General features: G+C 44.7%; 1 long non-coding RNA gene across 1 annotated transcript in view; it reads left to right on the top strand.

Annotated features, from left to right (window-relative positions):
* Positions 1-22001, top strand: part of LOC126481151 (uncharacterized) — a 506533-nt gene extending 484532 nt beyond the window's left edge. The window contains exon 3 of the long non-coding RNA XR_007587518.1: positions 21887-22001. This is a non-coding gene — a long non-coding RNA (uncharacterized LOC126481151). The remainder of the gene's footprint in view (positions 1-21886) is intronic.
* Positions 22002-27721: the final 5720 nt, after the last annotated feature.

Below are 27721 nucleotides of genomic sequence, written 5' to 3'. Positions count from 1 at the left end.
GTGAACCTTTACACAAAACGAAAAATAATACATGGGGTCACTTGGCACGAAAACGCAGAAAATATATGTACAAGGGTCACTCCAAAATAAATGCACACTATTTTTTTTAAAAAATCCATCTTTTATTCTAAATGTTTGAAAGTTTTACAATGTGTAGATACATCCTTTGGGAACAATATTTTCATTTGTCCACATAATTTCCATCCCTCTCAACTGCCTTACGCCACCTTGGAACCAGCGCCTGTATACCCGCACGGTAAAATTCTACACCAACCTGTTGGAGCCACTGTTTGGCAGCGTGCACAAGGGAGTCATTATCTTCAAGCCTTGTTCCACGAAGAGAGTCTTTCAGTTTGCCAAAGAGATGATAGTCACATGGTCAGGACTGTAAGGCGGGTATTTCAGTGTTGTCCAGCCGAGTTTTGTGATCGCTTCCACGGTTTTTTGACTGACATGTGGCCGTGCACTGTCGTGCAACAGCAAAACATCCTGATTTTGCTGATGTGGTCGAACACGACACAGTCGAGTTTGAAGTTTCTTCAGTGTCGTCACATATGCATCAGAACTTATGGTGGTTACACTTGGCATGATGTCCACAAGCAAGAGTCCTTCGGAATCGAAAAACGCCGTAGCAATAACTTTTGCAGCAGAAGGTGTGGTTTTGAATTTTTTTTTCCTTATGTGAATTTGCATGATGTCAGTCCACTGATTGCCTCTTCGTCTCTGGTGAAAAATGATGGAGCCATGTTTCGTCACCTGTCACAATTCTTCCAAGAAATTCATCTCCACCATTCTCGTATTGTTCCAAAAGTTCGCTGCATACCGTTTTTCTTATTTCTTTGTTAGCCACTGTCAACATCCTGGGAACCCACCTGGCACAAACCTTTTGTAACGCCAACACTTTGAGTATTCTCCAAACACTTCCTTCCCCTATCCCAAAGTAGCGTGACAATTCGTTCACTGTGATGCGTCTGTCAGCAGTCACCAATTCGTTAACTCTCTGCACATTGTCTCGAGTGTGTGCAGTACGAGGTCTGTCGCTGCGAGGACAATCCTCAATATTGCCGTGCCCGCTTTCATCACGTAACCTGCTTGCCCACCGACTAACTGTACTGCGATCGACAGCAGCATCTCCATACACCTTTTCCAACCTCTTGTGGATGTTTCCCGCTGTCTTGTTTTCACAGCACAGGTATTCTATGACAGCACGTTACTTCTGACGAACGTCAAGTATAGCAGCCATCTTGAAGACATGCTGTGACGACTCAACTCACGGGAACAGGTTGAACTCGTTTGAAAACAAGCGTGAAGGATGTATCTACACACTATAAAACTTTCACACATGCAGAATGAAAACTGTATTTTTACAGTAATACTGTGCATTTCTTTTGAAGTGACCCTCGTGATCTTGTAAAAAATGAAATCAGCAAAGCACAAATAAAAAAATATTAAATGAAAACAACAAATACCTCCTACAGCCCCCTTCTCAAAAGTCTTTAGGGAGTCCCATTTTAAAATTTACTATCGTCACACGAATAAACACAGTACTACACGTGCCGTGTAACATGTTAGATGTGGCAGCTACAGGGTGTTGCAAAAATGACCGGTATATTTGAAACGGCAATAAAAACTAAACGAGCAGCTATAGAAATACACCGTTTGTTGCAATATGCTTGGGACAACAGTACATTTTCTGGCGGACAAACTTTCGAAATTACAGTAGTTACAATTTTCAACAACAGATGTCGCTGCAAGTGATGTGAAAGATATAGAAGACAACGCAGTCTGTGGGTGCGCCATTCTGTACGTCGTCTTTCTGCTGTAAGCGTGTGCTGTTCACAACGTGCAAGTGTGCTGTGGACAACATGGTTTATTCCTTAGAACAGAGGATTTTTCTGGTGTTGGAATTCCACCGCCTAGAACACAGTGTTGTTGCAACAAGACGAAGTTTTCAACGGAGGTTTAATGTAACCAAAGGACCGAAAAGCGATACAATAAAGGATCTGTTTGAAAAATGTCAACGGACTGGGAACGTGACGGATGAACGTGCTGGAAAGGTAGGGCGACCGCGTATGGCAACCACAGAGGGCAACGCGCAGCTAGTGCAGCAGGTGACCCAACAGCGGCCTCGGGTTTCCGTTCGCCGTGTTGCAGCTGCATTCCAAATGACGCCAACGTCCACGTATCGTCTCATGCGCCAGAGTTTACACCTGTATGCATACAAAATTCAAACGCAGCAACCCCTCAGCACCGCTACCATTGCTGCACGAGAGACATTCGCTAACGATATAGTGCTCAGGATTGATGACGGTGATATGCATGTGGGCAGCATTTGGTTTACTGACGAAGCTTATTTTTACCTGGACGGCTTCGTCAATAAACAGAACTGGCGCATATAGGGAACCGAAAAGCCCCATGTTGCAGTCCCATCGTCCCTGCATCCTCAAAAAGTACTGGTCTGGGCCGCCATTTCTTCCAAAGGAATCATTGGCCCATTTCTCAGATCCGAAACGATTACTGCATCTCGCTATCTGGACATTCTTCGTGAATTTGTGGCGGTACAAACTGCCTTAGACGACACTGCGAACACCTCGTGGTTTATGCAAGATGGTGCCCAGCCACATCGCACGGCCGACGTCTTTAATTTCCTGAATGAATATTTCGATGATCGTGTGATTGCTTTGGGCTATCCGAAACATACAAGAGGCGGCGTGGATTGGCCTCCCTATTCGCCAGACATGAACCCCTGTGACTTCTTTCTGTGGGGACACGCGAAAGACCAGGTGTACCGCCAGAATCCAGAAACAATTGAACAGCTGAAGCAGTACATCTCATCTGCATGTGACGCCATTCCGCCAGACACGTTGTCAAAGGTTTCGGGTAATTTCATTCAGAGACTACGCCATATTATTGCTACGCATGGTGGATATGTGGAAAATATCGTACTATAGAGTTTCCCAGACCGCAGCGCCATCTGTTGTTGACAATTGTAACTACTGTAATTTCGAAAGTTTGTCTGCCTGAAAATGTACTGTTGTCCCAAGCATATTGCAACAAACGGTGTATTTCTATCGCTGCTCGTTTAGTTTGTATTGCCGTTTCAAATATACCGGTCATTTTTGAAACACCCTGTATGTGCAATGAGTTTGCTAAGATGGGTTACCCCTTTTACTCAGCACATACAGTACAGGCAGCACCCCCGATGTGGCAGGACCTTGTCTGTGGCCAGCAATCAGTGGTGTCTCCATTACTGATCGTCTTGGATGATAATGCGTTGCCGCTGTCGAAGACATTCATGGGATGACCCGGGCAGCATATGGACACAGGTTTGAGGCGAATCACCTCCCGCCGTCGCCGTCTGCGTTGACCCTTGTCTTCAGACAAATAAGTAGCTCCAATCAGCACTCCGCAGCCCCGTCCTGGTGGAGCACGCTCGCCCCCGCATTCAGCAGCAGGCTCGTTCACACCTGCCTCCATTCCCACAGCCCATTGACGTCATGTCGACCGGCTGCCCTGCGGTCGCTATGTGGGTCACCGCTGCCTGCTGCACCCCCCTAACCCTTCCAGCTCGCTGGGCTGGCGAACGACCTTAACTGCCGCTTCAGTCCTTAGCGCCACGTCTGCTCAACCGATATGGCCACTCCGGTGTCAGCGGCCTCTCCAACTGCCTGATATGTCGCCATCCACTCAGCCCCCATAGTCTGCACAATGCTTACACGGGAACTTCCTGCCGTGTTTTTCCAATATGTTTACAGCATAAACACACAGAGAATTATAATGAAATTGTAAAGGATTGCTTTTCCATTATTACTCCAAGAATTTAAAAAAAATGGTTTACAGAGCTGATTTGACAAATACAAAATATTATTCTATTCTACAACTATTTTTTTGATTTTATTACTGCAATAATTTTAAATGATTATTTTTCTGTGTCTAAATCTTTATAATCTTAAGTAGTGGTGAAGTGTTGCAATGTATGATAGTGTAGTGTTAATTTCCCACAACCGTTCATGCAACTCAAGGTACTAAACCGGCTTAGACTACACATTCAGTTCAGCCACCCTCATACCATCTAAGTCTATTACTTATTCATGCAACCCAACTACTATAAAAGATCTACGAACTACTGAAGGTATTAGACTTCCATTACTTAGTCGTTACGGTCGCACTAACACTGGCGTATGGCGTACATCTCGGTGAGTACCGACGTCACCAGTCTGCTCGCTGTACTGTGTGGAAAAATAATTCTTGTGCAAAGTTCTCTTTTTGCTGAAACTGACACAAAAATTTCTCAAGTTGGTGTACAAATTTTCCACTCCACCTGCTGAAACATAAAAAAGCATATGGTATTATCGACATTTGACTGCAAAGCTACATTTCTTTAGTTCTTCTCTTTCTCACAAATTGATGGTGTTCCTCGCTCACTCTGCGAAAGCATGCCAAAGTGACTCGCACATTCCGTGCTCATGCCACAAACCATCGATCAAGATCTACCGCCCAGGCGCTTGCGAACTACTCGCAAAAGCTCACACAAATATCATCGCACAATAGTGCAGAAAACCACATGCGAAAACCACACGTGAATAACCACAATGAACAACAATCGCATAAGACGCGATAGGTCATCTGTGTAACAACACTCGAATAAAATATCCATTCGGGAGAAACATAGCACCAAAGCCGACATCCATAGACAAAAATGCACCTCAAATACATCGCTCCACTGGCGATGACAGTAATCGGCCCACAGCGAAGACGCACTGCACTGGGCAATGGTCACAAACCACGGCGAAATACACAAGAAAGTCAACACGCCTCTCGCGTGGACAATACACGACCATCCTGCAAATTACCTCCATGGGTCTCGCAAACTAATCTCAACGACGCCACTCTCACACACTATACTACGAATTACAGTATTGCCCATTAAAATTGCTACAGCAAGAAGATATGCAAATGATACACAGGTATGCATTGGACAAATATATTATACTAGAGCTGACATGTGATTGTATTTTCACACAATTTGGGTGCATAGATTCTGAGAAATCAGTACCGAGAACAACCACCACTGGCAGTAATAACGGCCTTCATACACCTGGGCATTGAGTCAAACAGAGCTTGGATGGCGTGCACAGGTACAGCTGCTCATGCAGCTTCAACACGATACCACAGTTCATCAAGTGTAGTGACTGGCGTACTGCGACGAGCCAGTTGCTCGACCACCAGTGACCAGACGTTTTCAATTGGTGTGAGATCTGGAGAATGTGCTGGTCAGGGCAGCAGTTGAACATTTTCTGTATGCAGAAAGGCCCGTACAGGACCTGTAACATGCGGCCGTGCATTATCCTGCTGAAATGTAGGGTTTCGCAGGGATAGAATGAAGGGTAGAGCTACGGGTCGTAACACATCTGAAATGTAACGTCTACTGTTCAAAGTGCCGTCAATGGGGACAAGAGGTGACCGAGACGTGTAACCAATGGCACCCCATACCATCACGTCGGGTGATACGCCAGTATGGCGGTGACGAATACAAGCTTCCAATGTGCGTTCACCGCGATGTCGCCAAACACGGATGCGACCATCATGATGCTGTAAGCAGAATCTGGATTCAACCGAAAAAATGACGTTTTGCCATTCGTGCACCCAGGTTCGTCGTCGAGTAGACCATCGCAGGCGCTCCTGTCTGTGATGCAGCGTCAAGGGTAACCGCGGTCATGGTCTCCAAGCTGATAGTCCATGCTGCTGAAAACGTCGCGGAACTGTTGTTGTCTAGCAAATGTCCCCATCTGTTGATTCAGGAATCGAGACGTGGCTGTACGATCCGTTACATTCATGCGGATAAGATGCCTGTCATCTCGACTGTTAGTGATACGAGGCCATTGGGATCCAGCATGGCGTTCCCTATTATCCTCCTGAACCCACCGATTCCATATTCTGCTAACAGTCATTGGATCTCGACCAACGCGAGCAGCAATGTCGTGATACGATAAACTGCAATCGCGATAGGCTACAATCCGACCTTTATCAAAATCGGAAACGTGAAGGTAGGCATTTCTCCTCCTTACACGAGGCGTCACAAGAACGTTTCACCAGCCAACGCCGGTCAACTGCTATTTGCGTATGAGAAATCGGTTGGAAACTTTCCTCATGTCAGCAGGTTGTAAGTGTCGCCACCGGCGCCAACCTTTTGTGAATGCTCTGAAAAGCTAATCATTTGCATGTCACAGCATCTCCCTGTCGGTTAAATTTCGCGTCTGTAGCACGTCATAATCGTGCTGTAGCAATTTTAAAGGCGAGCAGTGTATATACCGAATCATACAAGGGCGTTTACTGCAATGAAGACACAATAAACAGAAGAAATATGATTGTAGCTGAACTCCAAGATGTTATGAGAAGAATTCCGTCCTCAATACTCGTGCACTTGTTTCAGATTTGAAGACATAAAATTCTATCGTTGTCGTAACATCTGATTCTGTCGTTCCGTGCAAACTGCAAAACTGCTGTGAGAGCGTATTAACTCGCGTGAATAAGACTCAAATAAACAACAAAGTTTCCGTCGTGAAATCGGCACATTTCTATTCTCAACAGTTGTAATTAGTTAGCCTTGGGATGATCATCTATACATCTATCAATATGATACGTGTTACGAAGAAATACCTGTACAGTGAAATTCTGCACTGCCGCACTCTTACGACTAGGGGAGAATGGGAGAAGTTCCTGTACTAATAACCATGGTGAAACACAAAAAGATCTAAGGAAATGACTTGTCTTTAAAGCTATTATAACTAAACATAACTTACGCTACTATACTTATGTTCGGCTGTCACCGACCATTAAACTATCTGTGGCTTGTTCAGAAAAGGAAATTGCAATCGTATGTCCCCCTTTCTATTTTCTTCTCTTCTCCTTCCTCCTGCTGTAACAGCTGCTATCGTGACCTCCAGCTTTATTCAATGAAGGGTTTAAGGTGCGATATGTGATGCACTCCTGCCGATCGTCCAGAGCTCAGAAACTCCAGCTCATACGCATTCTCACGCGCGACATGGCGTATGCGAAGCGGTCCATTATACACGTTGAAGAACTTCTGGCACTGTTTCTTCTGTTTGTTTGAGAGCCTAAACGATATGACGAGAACCTTCTGCCCAACGCGAAATTCACGGACCCGAGCCTTCTTATGTGCTCGCTCCTTCGTTCTCCTTCCAGCTTCCCGAATAATTTCTAGCGCCATCCCGATTATCTCTCGGTGCGGAATCTATTTCCGCCGGGGAAGTTTCACTAGCTCCTGCACTTTCTCTGGTGGGTCTCTGTTCTTCAACACAGTTACCGGTGCTAAGAGAGTTGAAATACGTGGAAGTTCATTCACGACATTTTGGAAATCCCGCAACATCACGTCCCATTTGCTGTGCGGTCGATGACGGTAGATACGACACAGATTCCTTAGTTCCTTCATCCATCGTTCGGCGGGGTTCGAACTTGGGTGATGTCCCGATATGTGAATAGGTGCCATCCTATATCTCTCCAGAGTTTCCCTCCATCGTTATGAAGTGAATTGAGCCCCGTTATCTATAATAATTTTGTTCACCCTGCCTACTTGCGATAGGAAGTCTTTCGTTAACGCTTTGCAAACAGTGACTGCCATGACTCCTCGTAACGGTGTAAATGTAGCAAACCTGGATGTTAATTCAACGACTACTAAAATGTATCGGAAACCACGCCGAGTGACCGGGAGCGGTCCCATAAAGTCCACGGCCGCCATATGTCGCAGTTGTTTGGAACGACTGGATGGAGGGGTGCCTTCATTGTCTGGCTGTCTGGTTTTGCCTTCTCACAAGTCTTCCATACGGATAGAACCTTCCTTATCCATCTTTCCATTTTTTGTTTTAATGACGCAGGTCCTTCAATTTAAAGAAGCATTTCCGTGGTCCGAAGTGACAATAACTTACGTGTGTGTATAATATTAACTAACTCGTCTGGTATACAAAGGCTCCATACCTTGCTGGTTGCGTTTCGTCGGTGGAATAAGATCCCCTCACTTACAAGGTAGAACATTCGTAATTCGACTTCCTGGCGGTTCTTCAATTTCGGATCATTATCCTGCTCTCTTCTTACATCCCCTAATGATGCAGTCATTAATTTCTCGAAAGCGACTCCCCGTATATAGAATAGACTAAAGTGACTATCCTCCGCATCTTCTCCCATTGCATCTGGTCTGCCAAGCGGTGAACGTGAAAGTGCATCCGTAATTACATTTGTTTTTCCAGGTACATGTGTGATGCTGATTTCAAATTGCTGGAGGAATAAAACCCACCGTGTCAGCCTATCGTGTCCCAATTTTGCCGACAGCAAGAATATCAACCCACTGTGGTCTGTAAAGACGTAGGTCTTGTGTCCAAGCAGGAAATATTTGAATTTTTTGAAAGCCCACACCATAGCCAATGCCTCCAACTCAGTTACTGAGTAATCATTTCGCCCTTTGTAAGGACCCAGCTCCCAAATGCTATGATCTTGTTTACTAATGTCCCCTCTTCCATAATTTGTTGGTATCTTACTACGAAGAGACCTGTTTTCGCTGCATCAGTCTACATGCAAAAATCCGCTGTTAAGTCAGGGTCAGGTAGGATAGATGCCTCCACAAGGGCCTGTTTAAGCGAATGGAATTCGTGATACGCTGCCTCGTCCCATACCCACGGTGTCTTCTTTCCTGTTAAGGCACAAACTCATGGTGTGCCATTCTCCTTCTTTCTAACAAACTTCTTATAAAATTTTACGACGCCCAAGAACCCTCTGAGGTGCTCCCTGGTCTGAGTTTTTAAGGATGAGGTGCAATCCCTTCTGCCAGAATCACGTGCCCAACAAAATTCAACTTCCTCGTTCCAGAAAAAGATTTTTACAAATTAATTGTGACACCATGTTGCCTTAGTGTTCCGAGTAGTTCGCCGAGGACCTTATTGTGTTCGTCCCAAGAGGGTTTTCCGATGAGGATTTCATCAACATAGGACGTGATGTCGTTTTTCAGACCTTCCAACAAATTTCCGTTCAGCCTCCTAATGAATACTGCAGGCGATATATTGAGGCCAAAGGGCAGTCGCCGGAACTGATAGCAGTGTCCTTGAACTACAAAAGCCTTATATTGACGACATGAATGGTTTAATAGAAACTTCAATGGAGGTCAATGGATGAAAACACTTTGACGCCATGAAATCTTTGCAAGAGATCTTCTACCTCCTCCGGACGGTCTGTTTCCGGCAGTTTATCGTGTTGATTTGCCTCGAATAAAGTCTCAGACGTATCGACCCATCCTTCTTTTCAGCTACCGGCAGTGGGTTATTGTATGTGGACACACCGGTTTCAATGATCCCTTCTTGCAGCATCCTCTGTACTTCTGTCCGAACTTTCTCTCTGTATGCGATGGGAATGGGATAAGGTGGGACGATGAACTTCTGATGTTCTTTGACACGGAATGCATACTGGAAATTATTGATGGCTCCTGTCTTAGGTAGGAACACTTCAATGTTGTTACGTAATGTGGTTTGTAGTTCTGCCCCTCCTCTTCGGTAATACTGTCAGTACCACAAACCCTCTCTTGTATCGCATGACAGATCTCGCTCTCGGTGTCCTCTGGGTCATAGTGGCAATCCTTTTCATCTCTCGACACTGATTTCGACTTTCGTAAATGCCAGTCTTCTGAGTTTACGCGCCTCGCCGGGACTTGCGCCCATATGGCTCGATCAATGAATCGAAGCATGATGCTTTTATTCTTATTTAATGTCGCTGTACCACGTCCTAGATCCAATATTGCGTTCTACTCGCTTAGAAAATCGGTTCCGATAGTTAACTCAGTTGTCAGTTTTGGCAAGATCAGGAAGTTTCCCGCCAGCAGGTGACCTTGACAAAGTAGCTCTAGCCTAGACTGCATGTTCACTTCAGTTACCTTCCCTACTATTGCTCCATTTATTCTTAATCTCGTCAACGATAGTTCCGCACAGTCTTGCAGTCCCTTACACTGTATATAAGTCCCTTCCGCGATGGCCGAAATCTCACTACCACTATCCAGGATTGCTCTAATTTTCTTTCCTCGTATGGTTACCATAATTGCATGCACATCATTATGAGTGAACCCCCTTCTTTCTTCCAGCACTGTTTCTTCAGTATCGTCGTATCTAATAACATTGATGAGGCTAGGTCCGAGTTCAGCTGCAGATGCGTTTTGTGCCTCTTCCGCATATTCAGCTAGTCACTGATGTTGGTTGTCATTTTCTCGCGCCCCATGTCCTGGGTTCGGTCCCCGATTCTCAATTTCCTTGACTTGACCTCCACTTCCGTTTTCTCCATTGTTCATTCGCGCAAATCTTCCATTATCATTGAAACCGGATCAATTGTTTCGCCATCCGTTGTTTTGTGGTCCGTATCCTTCATTCCTTCTTTCATTCCAGGCTATGTTGCGTAGTACATAACTATCGGGGTTCCGATTCCAGTCTCTTTGTTGTTCAACTACATTGCTCCCGAAATTTTCCGACCGTGAATGGTTTCCGTAAGGCGTTCCATTTCGTACATTTCCATTCCTATTATTATAAGTGTTATGTTGTAGACGCGGCACAAGGCCTGCGACGTATCTCTCAAAGTTTCTTCTATGTTCTCTGATACTGTTGCTCGGAATGCGTACTCTAATTCGTAAAGAGTGTTACTCAAAGTACTGAGTTCCACATTACACCTGCCAGCTAATACCTGTTGATACGCTGACGGATGGCTCTGAGCACTGTGGGACTTAACTGCTGAGGTCATTAGTCCCCTAGAACTTAGAACTACTTAAACCTATCTAACCTAAGGACATCACATACATCCATGCCCGAGGCAGGATTCCAACCTGCGGCCGTAGCGGTCGCGCGGTTCCAGACTGTAGCGCCTAGAACCGCTCGGCCACCGCGGCCGGCCGCTGGCGGAAGTTTGGTGTAACAGTGATGTATGGTTTCACCGGTAGAGCATGGTACGTCAATCATTGTATCAAGGAACTTGTTTGGGCTTTTGTATCTTGATCTCTCGAAATCTTTGCCATCTCGTACTTTATACGTTCTTGTGTCTCCTTGGACCAGTAGATATTTATGAAACAGTCCTTGCACTCCTGGTAACTTCTAAACGTCGCTGTTATTCCACGAATTTTCCCCGCAACTGACCCTTGCAAGTGTCCACAAATGCAGTCTAATTTGTATTTTAAAGGCCAATTTGGAGGTAAAGAGAGGTCAATTTGTGATATTCCAGTGCGTGGGTGAGTACAATTACCCTCATCTCGGAAAATTTCGAATTTTCGGACTTGTAAGAAGTGTTGGAAATCAAATGGCGTTTCGTAGACAACTTCTGTCCTACGGAAAATATCTGGATGTCCTCGTTCGGCGTCCCCTCATTTGTGTTGTCTCCTCGGCTTCGAGAAAATGCGACGTTCATCTCACCATGTCCTCCGCTCGCTGCTAACGGTATACAGTTATCCGTCCCGTCCGAATTTGTTTCTGGTTCTGTTGCGTTCGCTGCATTTGAAATTGTTTCCTTAGCGCCTCATCCAATTTCTTCTCCATACGCGTGTTGATAGCAAACTGTCATTAATGGTGCGCACCCGAAAAATGCAAGTACGCGGTCTCGCGTTCGGATAATTCGGAACGCACGTACTTCCCTATGAGCCTCTGAAACCCCGGTGGATTCCTGTGTGCAGTTGGACCCGTTTGCTGGTCTGCCAATCCAATTGGACTCCGTGCTACGACTATGTGTGACGGAATATGTCAAAAGTTCAGACGGCTGACTCAAGACAAATAAGTACACCCACGCATGACTCGTTTGAACGCAGGTAAAGTTTACCGCTGTTCCTGCAGTAGAGCTCACAAGCAAGAGCATTAACTACTGACAATGAATGAAGTCAGAGTGTATCCAGTATAGCAACCAAGTAATAAAGATCATCTTGCCTTAGAACATTAATAAGGTGTGCTCCGAAATACTTGCGCCTGCGCCACGATTGTATTCTGTCAATGGATCTGCCACAGACTGCTATGCAAAACTCCACGTTCTGCGCTGGGGAGAGGACCTCCCACGTCCTGTCGACTACTCATCAGCCGCTTTGCATAGTAGTTACAGTGGCTTAGGATCAGGCTACCAGCTCTGCTCTTTCAGATAAGTGTGGTTCCAGCAGACAGGCCATAACAATCTGCTCTCTTTCAAACTCGTTTATATGAATTATATGAATGCGTGTTGTTGTCTATTCTTTCGGACACGTCAGAAAGAACAGACACCACACATTCATGCAATTGATAAGCTGGGCAATGGATCCACCTTCTTCAGTGCGGATGCAAAAATATGTCCGACCTCCGCTGGGAATCTTTGAGGAGGAACGGGAGCATAATGGACAGGGGCTGTGAATAGGTGGTTCCCGTGGGAACGTGTGTCGGCCGTAAGGCGTGCCGACATAGACCATGCAGTTGCGATTAGAGTCCTGCATGACCGAGTAAGCGAGCACAAAATACGAGATGGGGCGAGCACACCCTAACTGGATAGGCTGCCCGCACTAGTTCTAGTGACCGGGCGTAGAAGCCGTGACCGAATACGTAGCACGTAACTTCAAACACATTACACGTGTCATTATCCGTGTGAGACCGCAGCCAGTACGGTCTTCTCATTTGAGGTGTCTCTCTCTCTCTGTAATCATGCAGTGCGGGGAAGCCAGTGCAGTAAGACGTAAGATTGAAACCAATGTTTACACATTGAAGAGACGGGAAGGTCTGAAAAGCCAAGTATGGAGCATATTTTTGTTGGTTGTAGACGAAAACAGTGCGTCTACTGGGTACGTATCGTGCATAAACTGCTCCACATTATTGTGTTTCCATTCGGGAACCACTCATTTAAAGAAATACAGTTGCAACAAACCTCACAAAGATACAGCTCCTTCAGGAATACCGGCAATAATAAAAAATAGTATTACAGCAAAGTGTGTTGCAATGTGTGCTAAAGATATGAGACCTTTTAATGCCGTTTCTGGTGGTTTCAGAGAACTAGGCCAAAAATTAATACATCTAGGTGCCCATTATGGAGAAGTTAACGTGGCAGATGTCGTGCCACATCCCTCTACTATAAGCAGACATGTCAAAGAACAAGCTGATGCAATACGAAACAACATAACGTCTTCTGTTATTGCGGAAGTTATTAAATGGTTCAAATGGCTCTGAGCACTATGAGACTTAACTTCTAAGGTCATCAGTCCCCTAGAACTTAGAACTACTTAAACCTAACTAACCAAAGGACATCACACACATCCATGCCCGGGGCAGGATTCGAACTGCGACCGTAACGGTCGCACGGTTCCAGACTATAGCGCCTAGAACCGCTCGGCCACATCGGCCGGCGGAAGTTATTAATAAAACATTTGCCGCGAGAGTTGATATGTGGACTGATTCGCATAATCAGATGCACTATATGACGCTTACAACACATTAAATTAACACAGATTGGTCTATTGTGATCAATGTTTTATTTACAACAAAATTCCCCGACGTTAGGTTGGTTGGTTGTTTTGGGGAAGGAGACCAGACAGCGAGGTCATCGGTCTCATCGGATTAGGGACGGACGGGGAAGGAAGTCGGCCGTGCCCTTTGAAAGGAACCATCCCGGCATTTGCCTGGAGCGATTTAAGGAAATCACGGAAAACCTAAATCAGGATGGCCGGACGTTAGGAAGACGGGAGTAAACATTATAAAAGAAAGTGCTCTATGAATTTAGCTGTGTTACGTTCCCGTTCTTGGAAACGTTACTTTTGTATTTAAAGAGAGAGAGACACAGAGATAAATATGTAGTGTGTGTGTGAGAGAGAGAGAGAGAGAGAGAGAGAGAAATAGAAAGAGAGAGAGAGAGAGGCGTTGGATTTGTACAGTACAGTACAGAGCAGCGAGCCGGGGCGAGGCGAGGTGAGACGTCAGCGGTGACCGGTCACGCTCGGTTATCCGCGTGTCCGGAATCCGGACATCAGACATGGGGCGAGTACGTGACCGAGCCGAGTCGTGTGGGGCCGGACACGAGCGGCTCGGTCCCCCCATCAACAGGCGAGCCGTGACCGGTCAAACACTGAGCGTTGCAGCACTCTAGTTGCGATAACGTTGTATTTCTGGATGGGGCACAGGTTGCCTCACCTGCCAAGTAAGCATGAGCTCTTCTTCCCTACGGACTGCAGATATTTCCACTGACGCCAAATGAAAGATAGAGATAAAAGGGAATGGCTAAATTTCCCTCGTGTGTTTAACGTTGCAGGCTGACACCGTGCTCGTACACTGTACGGTGTGAAAAGAAGGCCACGTGCTCGCTGACGCATCGGCCTGTTCGCGCATTCCCTAGGAGCCAGGTCTCGTTGTATTTCTCAGACTCTCGGACTGTCACGGATTCGGGACGTCAGAAGTGTGTTTAGATTCCCGAGAGTCTCACCAGGCATACATTACGAGAAGTACATCTAAGATCTCTAGTGTCTCGAGACAGAGTGTATCACTTCCAGTCCCCACCTCTGTCGATCGTAAACTCCTGACTTCACACAAAGAGCGTTTTGAGTGTTCTTAACACCGCTACTGCTACTGCAAAGAGGAACATGAGCAGTCACGTCCGTTAGTATGCGCTCGACTGCATTAGACAGAGAGAGAGAGAGAGAGAGAGAGAGAGACGTCCGAATGCTTAAAGCGCAGACGCTGGGAAATGCTGGCCCAGCAGCATGGGGCAGTGACTGATACCGGAATCCGCGCTCGGCCGCACATCTGGTCCTGCGTCTGTAAACGCGCGCGTTTCCAGTAAACTCGGCCGGCCGCATTAAAAATAGCCCCACTATCTGGTGAGGTTCTCTCGCTCTATAGGTAGTTGGCTGTTTCACACGTGGGCAGTTTTCCTGGTTCCACCGGCCCACGAACCAACTACGTGCACGTCAGTTTCGCTCTACGGCATTCCGTACGAGCACAGATCACTACTGTAGCTCCAGCAGAATCTCAGTATACACGTATCCCGCATAATGTTTCCTAACAAGGGAAACTCCCCAATCCACCCACCTCCCCCTAAGATTTACTGACAAGAGGACTCGTCAAAAGAATGAACACAGATCAAGCATTAAAACAGGAAGAAGGTGTATTGAACTGTGAAGAAAAAGGAAAATAAAAATAGTGAACGGTTCAAGAACAAAAAGTACAATAAATCATAGAGTGAAAGGGTGACGGGGTCGTGATTAAGTGCTGACGAGGCAACAAGTCAACTGAATCCTCTACCGGCAAACACGCCTAGTTTGTCATATACGACAGTACGTGTGTGATACGAAAGGACTAGTTTGTACACCTAGTGAGTGAATGAGATACACCTCCTTGCCCGGTTAAGGTGTTCGTATGAATGAGAATGTAATCAAAAGCGATTCAAATGGCTCTGAGTACTATGGGACTTAGCAAAAAATGGTTCAGATGGCTCTGAGCGCTACGGGACTTAACTGCTGAGGTCATCAGTCCCCTAGAACTTAGAACTAGTTAAACCCAACTAACCTAAGGACATCACACACATCCATGCCCGAGGCAGGATTCGAACCTGGTACCGTAGCGGTCGCGCGGTTCCAGACTGTAGCGCCTAGAACCGTTAGGCCACACCGGCCGGCTAGAATGCAATCACTCCCAAGGGAAAGATGAAAACATAATAGTTTGTCACATAAGCTGCAACAAATGAACGCAACAGTTTCGCAATCACACAGTTGCCATTTGCTCTGTCAAAACGTTTTTGAAGTTGCGTCCCGTTATGGAAGTCTTGCCTCCTGAACTCCTCCGTCGTAACATCATTTACACCCGTTTATTTGTTGTTTTTATTTCTGTGAGCTGTTATGTGGCATCTCGTCTGTTCTCACTATTCATCACATTTACTTGCGACGGTAACGTATTTTTACCACATAACTCATATTCTATAACCAATGTGTAGTATGACAACTGCCAAGACTGCAGAAAGAGAACAATCATTTCAGTGACCAGACAGACAAAAAGTAATAAATAAGATAAAAATAAATGGCACGTGAGAGTTTTGAACACGTCTTGTCTCACAGTCCAACACCGTAACCACATAGCCACGACGCCACGGATGTTCAATTTCTCTCGACATTGCACTTGGTAAACTTGGATCCTTCACTGCTTTTATTTTGCCTTCTCTTCACCGTTCAGCACTCCTTCTTCCTGGCTTCCGTGCTTGATATGCGTTCAGTTTTTGACTGGCTACAAACTGAGCCATCTGACCACCACTAAATCTGAGGGGTTGCGATCGACAGTTTCCCTTGTAAGCACTGTGCGTTACTCCAACGATAGTTTGCAATACACCATACCCCAGCTACGCCTGTGTGGCCTTCCTGTAATTGTTGGGCACGCCAGGATCGGTATCACGGGAAGGAGGCGTTATTCAGCCTCCATGTGACGGGCTAGTCTTTCCCTCACCCTCGAAAATGAGTTGTTACTGGCGCGTACATGGCCAGCTGAGAAGATTACGACAGGTCTTTCCGCACACTCGTTGTCAGAGCTTCTATTGTCGAAAGTGACATGACGTAGTCAGCCGGATCCTTCGAGCATCGCTGGTTGCCTGGAGAGTTCGGATGATGATGATGGCCGGCCCTAGTGGCCGAGCAGTTTTAGGCGCTTCAGTCCGGAACCGCGCGACTGCTATGGTCGCAGGATCGAATCCTGCCTCGGGCATGGATGTGTGTGATGTCCTTAGGTAAGTTAGGTTTAAGTAGTTCTAATTCTAGGGGACTGATGACCTCAGATGCTAAGTCCCATACTGCTCAGAGCCATTTGATGATGATGATGTTTGGCTTGTGGGGCGCTCATCTACGCAGTCATCAGCGCCCATACGAAGTCCCCATTTTTACACAGTCCAATTTTTACACAGTCCGAATAAGCCACGGTCACGAATGGTGATGATAAGGACAACACAAGCACCCGGTTCCCAGGCAGAGAAAACAACCCCGTCCCAGCCGGGAATCGAACCCGCAACGCTGGTCACTAGACCACGAGCTGCGGAAGATGAACAGCTTGCATTTGATGATATAACATGTGTTCGTTAGTTTTCTTTCGTACCAGTAAATCCCCGATTCTTCAAAGAATATAACTGTCATGCATAAACGAACTCCAAACGTGTGATTACTTGACAAATGAGTTAACGCATTAAATATTTGACTTCAAACATGTTGAAAGTCAACGCTGGTGGGGACTGTTTAAATGATTGATTGTTTTGGCATAATTTTAGTGTTCTAACAATATTTTTCAAAAGAAGAAAAGAGACATATATTATGCTAAACAAGTTATTGACTGAATACCGTAAACAAGTAACAGGTGGTTTAAGACTACAATTGAGAAGGATCCTGGGTGCAGAATTGAGTCAAGTACCCTGGGCCTAAAAATGTGGATAACGCTATCTGAATTGAACTCACGCTGAGCAGACTTTGCTTGATCAAATCTAGTGTAGTTTCTCTTCATAGGTGCAGCTGAGAGCGATTGAGATCTGTACGCCCTGACAATGCCAGAGCGGCAGTACGTTACCCTGTTTGCTTCGTGCGGTGATGTAACTTGCAGCTAGCGAGATGTGTGCGGAGGAGGTGAGGCGTAAGGCGGCACCTGTCAATCGATCGCGGCCATGGAAGAAATGCAAAAATCTCACGGTCTGGCGATCAGGCAGACGGATCGCAATTTAGTCTCTACCAGAGCTCTGAAATCACGGTGGCTTTCAGTGTGTGACACACCCGTTTTCTGGTCGTCTTGGAAAGCTACAGATGCATTCTACATTGATAGTCTTGCCGCATGTGTATAACAGGCCACCACATCTCCTACCGTAAGTCCGGATCCTGTTGAGAGTACTCCATGTCCTCTGGGGCAGATCTAGTTTGCATGGTTGGTTACTGACTTGGAGAAAGCTACGAAGCTGTGATGGAGTATTATTATACTATTATTTCGTCGAAGCTTGTGGAAACTGAAGTTACGGTCCACCAGATCGCTAGCTGTTCTGTGTGGGGAATGTCTACAACGGAGTTTGTTGATTCAGATGGAAGGTATGTCCTCATGAACTGGCAGCTGCTGCTTATGAAAATATTGTCCTATCACCATTAAATCTTTTGTTAATATGTCTTCAGTGATCTTGACTTATTTATACTGTGGTGCTATCACCCAATCATCAGCATAACCGATCTTCTTGGACGGAGTGGCTCGCATGTTCCCAACATACAAGCTAAATAGCATTGCGGGGCCAAGGCTGAAACTTCAGGTAGACTGTTCTTAAACGTCTTCTGGTGACTAATGGCATTGCCAATAATGATCTGAAGCGGTCTTTCAATAAACATATTGTTAAGAAGTTGTGGTATTCTTCAAATGGTTCAAATGGCTCTCAGCACTATGGGACTTAACTGCTGAGGTCATCAGTCCCCTAGAACTTAGAACTACTTAAACCTAACTAACCTAAGGACAACACACACATCCATGCCCGAGGCAGGATTCGAACCTGCGACCGCAGCGGTCGTGCGGCTCCAGACTGTAGCGCCTAGAACCGCTCGGCCACTCCGGCCGGCTGGTATTCTTCTGCAGGGTATTATGAGGAGCAGCTTATAAACACCCTGCCCCTGTATGGTATCATAACCTGCAGACAGATCAATAAATGTGACAGAGGTTTTTACTTGCTTCTGAAACCTAGCCTGTATGTAAGTTGTCAGAGAAAGTACTTGATCCATACAACTACGGTTTCGTCGGAAACCGGCCTGCTCAACAGAAATCTTTTCGAGTATCTCAGTATGTATTCTGTTACACAGGAGCCTCTCAAGTAATTTGTACTTCATACTCAAAATGGCATTAGGACGGCGACTTTGAGGTTTTCTGTTGGGGTTACCTGGTCTTCAAATACCGATGATTTTGGTCTGTTTCATAAGTCATGGAATGGATCATGTTTGCAGAATATTGGAAAAAATATTTTAGCATATTGACCACAGTGCAGAAGGAATTCTGGGTGTACGCCATAAAGAAAAACTGGAATGGTCTAATACCTTATAAAAAAATGGGAAAGAATTTGTGCTGTGATGCGAACATCCTGCTATCATGGTTCTCAGATCTCGTTTCACTTGTATGGCGTGAGTTAAGGATGTAGCTAGTTAAGATGTTTGGACAATGTGAGCAGCAACTGTATTTGGCTTTATGAGATTTTCATTGCTTCTTACTCGATTTCCACCTCCGGAGTTTCGTAACAGAGACCAGGCTTATGTACTTCATTGTTTGAAGTCAGGTTTTCAGAAGTGTCCAGCCATTGCTGGCGGCGCGTCTCGTCAAGGCTATGTAGCAGTTCATCTGTTATTTCTTGGGCTCCAGTTGAGAGGGAGTCCCGTATAGTTTCTCACTGACTCGGACAATGCAGAAATGAACTCCTTCCTGTGTCCTCTGGGAATAAACTCCCTTGCTGTTGTTATACTGCAGCTACAAATCGTTTGTAATTCTTCAGTTGAGAGGGAGTCCCCGTATAGTTTCTCGCTTCCTGTGTCGTCTGGGAATAAACTCCCTTACTGTTGTTATACTGCAGCTACAAATCGTTTGTAATTCTTGCTTACAGGAGAAATCTATCCCAAGACATTAGCAAGGTTTTTAGAGGATTTGGACCAGTTTGCTTCATGAAAGTTCCAGCGTGAGCTGGGGAATGAAATTTACGGGTGGGATCTGCAAGCCTGCTTCCGTATTACTCGGTGGTGCTGACTGTGTGGGAAGTCAGACAGAATAAGTGTGGTTGCTAATGGTTGGCGGTTGTCGTCTGAAGCTACAAAAGATTGGTCAGGAATGCACTCTTGCGTCGCTGCAACTGATCTAAATGTGGATCGATCCTTGGCATCAAAAATTATGTGGATATTTTGTTAATCTGCCCATGAGATCAAACCTTCTCCGTTGGAGTCGTTGGCACTATACTTCCATTACTCGTGGCGGCTGTTGAAGTTACTCGTATGACTAGTTGGGTGGTGTGTGGGTGAAGAACTTCAAATGGCACTGAATTGCTGGATGTTTGTAGATCTCCAGTTTTTATAACGACTTCGCCTGTATAGTAGTGCTTATACATGTGCCAATCCTATAGGTTCCTATATCTTCATCAATTGCATGTATTTCTTGGATAGCGATCGCCTCAACATTATTTCCTATTTTTGATGAATATTGGCATTTAGAGTTGAGAATACCTTCTATATTAATCTGTAAAATTCTTGTACTAGGCCCCAAATCTCCAAATCTTTAGTCACTAACCGTTGTTGACGATAGGAGCCACAGTGATGTGTTTTACTACGACAATTGTCTAGCAGTCAATGCTGTCACTTGCTTAGCACCACCCAGCAGTCAAGTATAGGGTACTGTAATGTTGCACGTAGGGACCAGCTAAGGGTCACGTGTAAGGTATTTTAAGGTTACACCTACAGACATATAGCAACAGGACCTCCACTGCTTCAAAAAGTGTTGTTGGATGCTATAACGTTTCTAGAATCACCATACCCTTGAAATAGATTTTATCAGTTACAGATTAATTTTCATTAAAGAGGTATTCGTTTATTAAGTTGGTCGGTTAGTGAACGTTATAGTGTGGAAAGTTTTATTACCTTCTTCGTGCTTAACAGCAGGGGATTTTAAGAAGACTGTGAGTGATTGGCGTTGCCTAACATCTTCTTGCCTGATACCAATATTATGTATTCACATTTTCGTTCTGAATTCCGAATGTAAAGAAAGGAAAAATTATTAAAAATTACTCAGAATTGGTTCGATCTGGACTGGCGACAGTTCAAAATGGCTCTGAGCACTATGGGACTTAACTGCTGTGGTCATCAGTCCCCTAGAACGTAGAACTACTTAAACCTAACTAACCTAAGGACATCACACACATCCATTCCCGAGGCAGGATTCGAACCTGCGACCGTAGCGGTCGCGCGGTTCCAGACTGTAGCGCCTAGAACCGCTCGGCCACTCCGGCTGGCTGGCGACAGTTCTTCATCTGATCACGCGCTATTGCTGTTACTAAATGAACCTACGTTCGAACCCCGTTTACAGATTTATTTTCTCAGTTTACTATAATGCTACCTTCAGAAACGAGGACAACAGTCCGACTGCTTTACCCTTTACATGCACGATCATGGTCACTTAATCCCATAAAAGGTGTAACACTTATTTGCATTTAATTAAAGTGATTTCACTTATAGACCGACGAATTCTTCTAGTTACCAGACTGTAATTCTCATCACGTGAGATTATCAGAATGCGTTACGATGATCCAGTACCGAGTTGTGCTATTCGTTAATGGTTTGTCCAGTGAGCTAGAATGCTCCGCAAACTCAAATGGGACGAGCTAGTTGAAATACATTGGTAATAGCAGAAGGGTTCAATCACTTCGAGAAGGAACAAGAAATTCGTCCTTCTCGTACGCCCCACGCGTAAAGAACCCGAAGGCAGGTAGAGAGGGTGGAGTGACCCATGCTACCAAGTCGCACACCCTCCGCAATACACTATGAAAAACATTTGTAAATGTGTCGATTATGCAGTTGTAGTCACCAGATAATGAAGAGGCAGAGTTAAGCAACTTCTGAGGAAAAAAGAAAAAATTAAGCACATATCTGATTTGACGAAACACATCATCAGAAGTGGGATTGACGTTTGTAAACACATAGAACGGCTATGAGAGATCAGCTTCCCAAACACATTATTTTGTTCTATGACCTTTTGTACCTGAAACTCATTATTCCGAAAGCGAACTTGGTTTATTTAATTCGGGGAATAAGCTCACTTGTTACAATGTTAAATTTGTGTCCTATTGTCAGTCATTAAGATTTGTGACAGTAATTTGATTTTCCTTTTCGTATTTGTTTCAGGACCAACTCAGGTACAGTACTGCTACGTAAGCGGTCACAGTCCTTAATGTACGATCGAACATCGTCTACTCTGCTATATGGTTCTCCACTGTCGATTCCCGATCGTGAAATGTAATCCCAGGTGGACAAACGCTACAGAGGTAAGTTTTAGAAATACCTTAGGTGTTACGTTTCAGAACTGGGTTTGTATTTACCTAGTACTAGTAGTCTTACTCGATTTCCTGCTTCTTCTACTTTTGCATACTTCGTTCTATGTGGACTTTTGTATTGGTGTTAGGTTGAACTTGTCTCGACTGTCCAAACATTTTCAACGTGTTGCACATTTTCAAAGGAAGACCTTGCAACAAGAAGTCGAAACTGAATTGAAATGCCTGAGCTAGCAGGCCAGAGCGGATTAGGTTACGGAAAGGGGCCAAAATTAAGTTCCTGTCATTTGCACTCAGCATACAAACTTTATTTATCAACACACAATATTACAACAAGAATGCAAAACACTCAAAACTTTAATCGACCTTCTTGATTAACTTTAGATCGGCTGAAGGCCAGACTTAAAATGGAACACACAAGACCTAAGCAAAAATTGAAATACAAGATTCTTCTCGAGGTTTCCTCCAAGAATATTTTTTAAATCTTCAATCAAATGGGCTGACGGCCTTAGCAATTTAATTTTAATGGAACTTGGCTGGAGGTCGCATATTAAGCGATAAGAAGTTTCAATCAAAAGCCATAAGGCCTTATCTTAAAACATTGAATGCAAAATTCAGCTGAAGGCTCATACAAAAGCACCACAATCTTATGCCTTAAGAGCAAGACAAGATATTAAAACTCGGCTGAAGGCCACACATCAACTCAATAATTTAACGGCTTAAGGTCTTAAAAGATTCGATGTAAAATTCGGCTAAAAGCCCCATATAAGAATAACAATCTTACGACTAAAGGGCAAGAGAGGGACATTAATTCAGGTTATATAAAACCTCGGCTGAAGGCCCAATATAGAAGAATAATAATATTAGGAACATCAATTCAGGATATATAAAATCTCGGCTGAAGGCCACACATCAACCAAATAACTAAAACTCAAAGAGGGAAGTTAGTATGTAATAGACACGGAACAGCGCTCAAAAGTTTCCAAGGGTTGGCCTGGGATTGTGACACTAAGGCCCGTTTAGGTGAGACAGGCAGCCTGTCCAATGACTTCTTAATCTGGAGGCAACCCAACCGACAGACAGCTGACTGACCAATCAACCAAATCAGTTCCACTCCACGCAACCAGCAAAACGACCACAAGATTTCAATACAACGACACAGAATATTGGCGCCCACAACGACTAACAACACCTCAACTGTCGAACTACATGCTGCGCTAGTCAGCAACAGTTCAACGAGGAAAATACACTGCCTAAAATTAATTCAACGACCAGGACAGGTAACTGGAACATCAAAGGTCACAAGGCAGAAGATACCGCTGGTGAACTTCAATAACAGGAAATAAATTAAGTGAAGTTAAATTCCAGAGGAAGATGGCTGGAATCTTAGCTGTCTTAAATATACACATTGTTGCTCGCTGGAATGTCCCAAAAGCAACAACCAGGATCAAATGAAGAAATGTAAACAGTTGAGGCTCGATAGTAAGTTAAGAGAAGACTCAACTTTCATGTCCAAGATCGGTGGGCGACGAACTTCGTAGCACTCGCAAGCAGCACCTCACACTCCAACCGAGCGTGCGCGCCGCCAGCGGCTCCAGCCCGATTCTGCGCGACAGGGGCTTGCTTGCTGCTCCACGCCAACCGACCGACTGGACTGCTTGTCCGTCCGCGACTGCTGCTTCATACCGACTGTCCGCCACGGTAGCTGAGTGGTCAGCGTGACAGACTGTCAATCCTAAGGGCCCGGGTTCGATTCCCGGCTGGGTCGGAAATTTTCTCCGCTCAGGGACTGGGTGTTGTGTTGTCCTAATCATCATCATTTCATCCCCATCGACACGCAGGTCGCCGAAGTGGCGTCAAATCGAAAGACCTGCACCAGGCGAACGGTCTACCCGACGGGAGGCCCTAGCCACACGACATTTCCATTTCCATACCGACTGCAGTTCTGCCGCGTTCCAACTCGACGACTCCAGGTCCGATCTCACCTCACAACACACCACGACCGGGAAATAATAGCCGTCCAGCAAAGATACTACAGCAGGGCAAATATCGATATGCGCTGCTGCTGCCACTCATGGACAGGCAAGTCAGTAATTCAGTGACACCAGTAATTGAAATTTAAAATGACAAGGTGGCCGTACGGTAAAACAAGATGTTGCATAACACATGGCACAAAAATGAGCCACGCACAGCTCATGAAGATAAAATTCGTAATACAAGGAGTGTATACGCGATGACTGATTAATGTTCAGATACCAAAATATCTCGAGGCCAAGTTTGCATGAAGCCCAGGCGCCAACTACAAACTGATAGTCCTCACTTTATCATTCATCAGATGGCTTAAGAAGGGAACTTCCGTGTTTTCAAATGGAACCCTAAATTCTCAACTTCACATTAGTCGTTCTATGAGAAAATACGAACAGCTTAGTATTCAATTTTTTAGCTTTTAATGTATTTCGTAAAAACTCGCTTCTTATAAGCTCTGGCATAATAATACAAAGAGTAATTGCTGCAGAACATATTCGCAGTGAAGACGTGCAGCCACGATGCTTCTGTTTATCCTTCTTGGGGGATTCCCACCAGCGCAGTTCTACTTCCTCGACAAAGTCTCTACTGGCATTCGCAACACGTTCAGTCGTATTTGTGCTTGTTGTCATTTCTTGATGCACTTCCTCTTTTAAGAAACCGCACACAAAGAAATAAGGAGATGTGATATCTGGTGATCTGACAGGCCAGACTGTACCACCTGTACAGTGTACAATGTACCAGCAACCATTGCAGGCTTAATTATGATCTGGTACTTTACACGTTCCTCGTTTACTAATCGTGCTGGAATCAAATAATTCGACACTCTCGAAGACAGTAATAGTAAATCATTCTCCTGAAAAGCTATACACGTTTGCACAAAAAAAAATATAAAGGGGTAATGGGGAGCGTTGCGCACAAGGTGAGGAAGATCTTAGGTTCAAATTCTGTTACAACAAAAGAGTAATTTGTAACATGGAAATTAACTACGTGTTTTAAAATTAAATAATGTGTGTTCATGTAAATATCAACAATTTTGCATGTAATAAAACAACAGGACCAACGCAACAACTGTCCAGTACCGCTATGGAAAAAAGACAGAAAATTAGGCCATTTGGAACACCTTGAAAAAATGGTTCAAATGGCTCTGAGCCCTATGGGACTTAATTGCTGAGGTCATCAGTCCCCTAGAACTTAGAACTACTTAAACCTAACTAACCTAAGGACGTCACACACAGCCATGCCCGAGGCAGGATTCGAACCTGCGACCGTAGCGGTCGTGCGGTTCCAGACTGTAGCGCCTAGAACCGCTCGGCGACCCCTGCCGGCAACATCTTGAAAATAAAAAGGTAAATCAGGAATAAATGGATGATGACGATGGAAGATATCGCTGTCAGTCATTTTTTTTTACATCGATACTTTTGTGAAGTGACAAATGAATATTTTAGTCTTTGTTCTGCCAAGCAGCGATGGAAATATCGATCAACATGATAGTGATTTTTAATGACCCTTGCTTCAAAACAATCCTTACGGATGAGATCAGAGGGGGGTTTCAGATTAAAACGGGCGTCAGGCAAGATGTTGCTGTTTAACCACCACGCGACAGTCGTTTAGTGAGCTCCCAGAAATGAATGTACTGTGAAGTTTACCTAAAGTATATTGGACTTAGCCATTGAGGGCTGCCGCGCGGGATTAGCCGAGCGGTCTGCGGCGCTGCAGTCATGGACTGTGCGGCTGATCCCGGCGGAGGTTCGAGTCCTCCCTCGGGCATGGGTGTGTATGTTTCTCCTTAGGATAATTTAGGGTTAAGTAGTGTGTAAGCTTAGAGACTGATGACCTTAGCAGTTAAGTCCCATAAGATTTCACACACATTTTTGAACATTGAGGGCCTTTTTTTTGTGTTACGTTGCATGCAGTGTTGCAGACTTCATTATTCAACAAGTCACAAAGATAAGTAAACCCTTTTAACTCATTTGTTTGACTTTGTCACTAATTTGTATGAGCGTTGTATCACCTTCTTTCTCCTATCCTGTTACCTGACCCCGGGGCATAATTGTGTAATAGTGCCCGGAAGTAATTGTCTTAGGGGTGTACTGCACTAGAAGGCGTTTCACGAACTCATAAACTCGACGTACCGTAACAATAGCGACAACTCGTTCTCTACAGCAGTAGCGACGAGGCCTTTACAAAACTGGCGACGAGGGGTTACAAAAGCATGTCGCTGAAAACCCGCGCAATAGTTGTCCGACCTGTAACTTTGTATGCGATCAAGTACTATCAATAGAACAGCTTTGAAGGAAAAAATCAAATTAAGTGAGAGAATAACATCTGACTAGATCTTGGCCCGAATGTGGAAGATGGTGAGTTTTGGAGACGCCAAAATTCAGGACATCTGACCAGATCTTGGCCCGAATGTGGAAGATGGCGAGTTTTGGAGCCGCCAGAATTCAGAGCGCTGGTGGCATTCTCTCATCGGTGGGTAGTTTTTTTATGGACATGTTGAAATATTAGTTCATAATAGACGGTACAGTCATATACTCACCTGCTGATTAAACAAAAGAGGGTGCATCGTGTTTAAAAAGAGCAATAGAGGCATATAAAGAGGGACAATGTAAGACAAGTCCATATTTCTTACGAACGTTGAAAGAATAAAGACGGTACACTCTGATCAGACGAGAAAAGAAATGTTCCAGTGTGTGTGAATTCGTAAGGGACCAAACTGCTAAGGTCATCGGTCCCAAGACTTACACACTACTTAAACTAGCGTATGCTAAGAACAAGACACACACCCATGCCCGAAGGAGAAATCGAACCTCCGACGGGAGGGGCCGCGCAGTTCGTGACATGGCGCCGAAGACCACGCGGCCACTCCGCTTGGCACGAGAAAAGAGCCTGTGACAACATAGGAAAAGCAAACAAGCTTAGTTTGAACAAGCGTGCTACAAGTAGGTCTATTCGTAAGAAGAAGAAATGAATGTTGACGCGCCAGTTCATCATCACACAAGAAAGACGATAGTTTTGTGTTTTTTATTATTATTTTTATTATTATTTTGTTGCATTGTTATTAGCCGTTTCTATTATCCTCTCCTTCAAGTACAGCTGTCCTTCTAAGACATCCATACATTCACTTTGCATCCCTTACCATACTAACGTTGCTCGTTTTCTGCAACTCTTTCCTAGCCTCCCCTTGTCCCTCTGTATTTTGGCTGTCACTCCAATACTCTCCTTGACCAACGAACACGACCCGTTCTCCATATCATTTCAGCCGTCAGTCCTCTATTTCTTCAAAGACATAATTTTTATCTCTATATTAACTTTTCGGTGTTGTCTCCATATTCGACAACTTCTCGTCATGATATCATTTTCCAACGTTGCCAGTGTTCCTCTGTCTTTCTGCGTCAATGTACATGTTTCAAGTCCATACAGAAATATTCTTCAATAGCTGTCCATATGTTTTTTTTTTGTCATCATTTTTGTCACCATAACATGGAATTCACTACCTCCATTATTATATCCTTCTTTAGAAATAAAATATCCTATATTCCTCAGAATAACTGTTAGTTTCCCCTTTTACTTCAATATTTATGTTGTGATGCCCCACTGTCTGAGATTTTGGATTCCTCGAAATTAATTTTTGTGCCGTATTTTTTACGTAATACCAGTA

This window comes from Schistocerca serialis, chromosome 5 (assembly GCF_023864345.2).
Source record: "Schistocerca serialis cubense isolate TAMUIC-IGC-003099 chromosome 5, iqSchSeri2.2, whole genome shotgun sequence".
Taxonomy (NCBI): Eukaryota; Metazoa; Arthropoda; class Insecta; order Orthoptera; family Acrididae; genus Schistocerca; species Schistocerca serialis.
The sequence above is the reverse complement of the archived record's forward strand: the minus strand, read 5'-3'. Positions and strand labels throughout refer to the sequence as shown.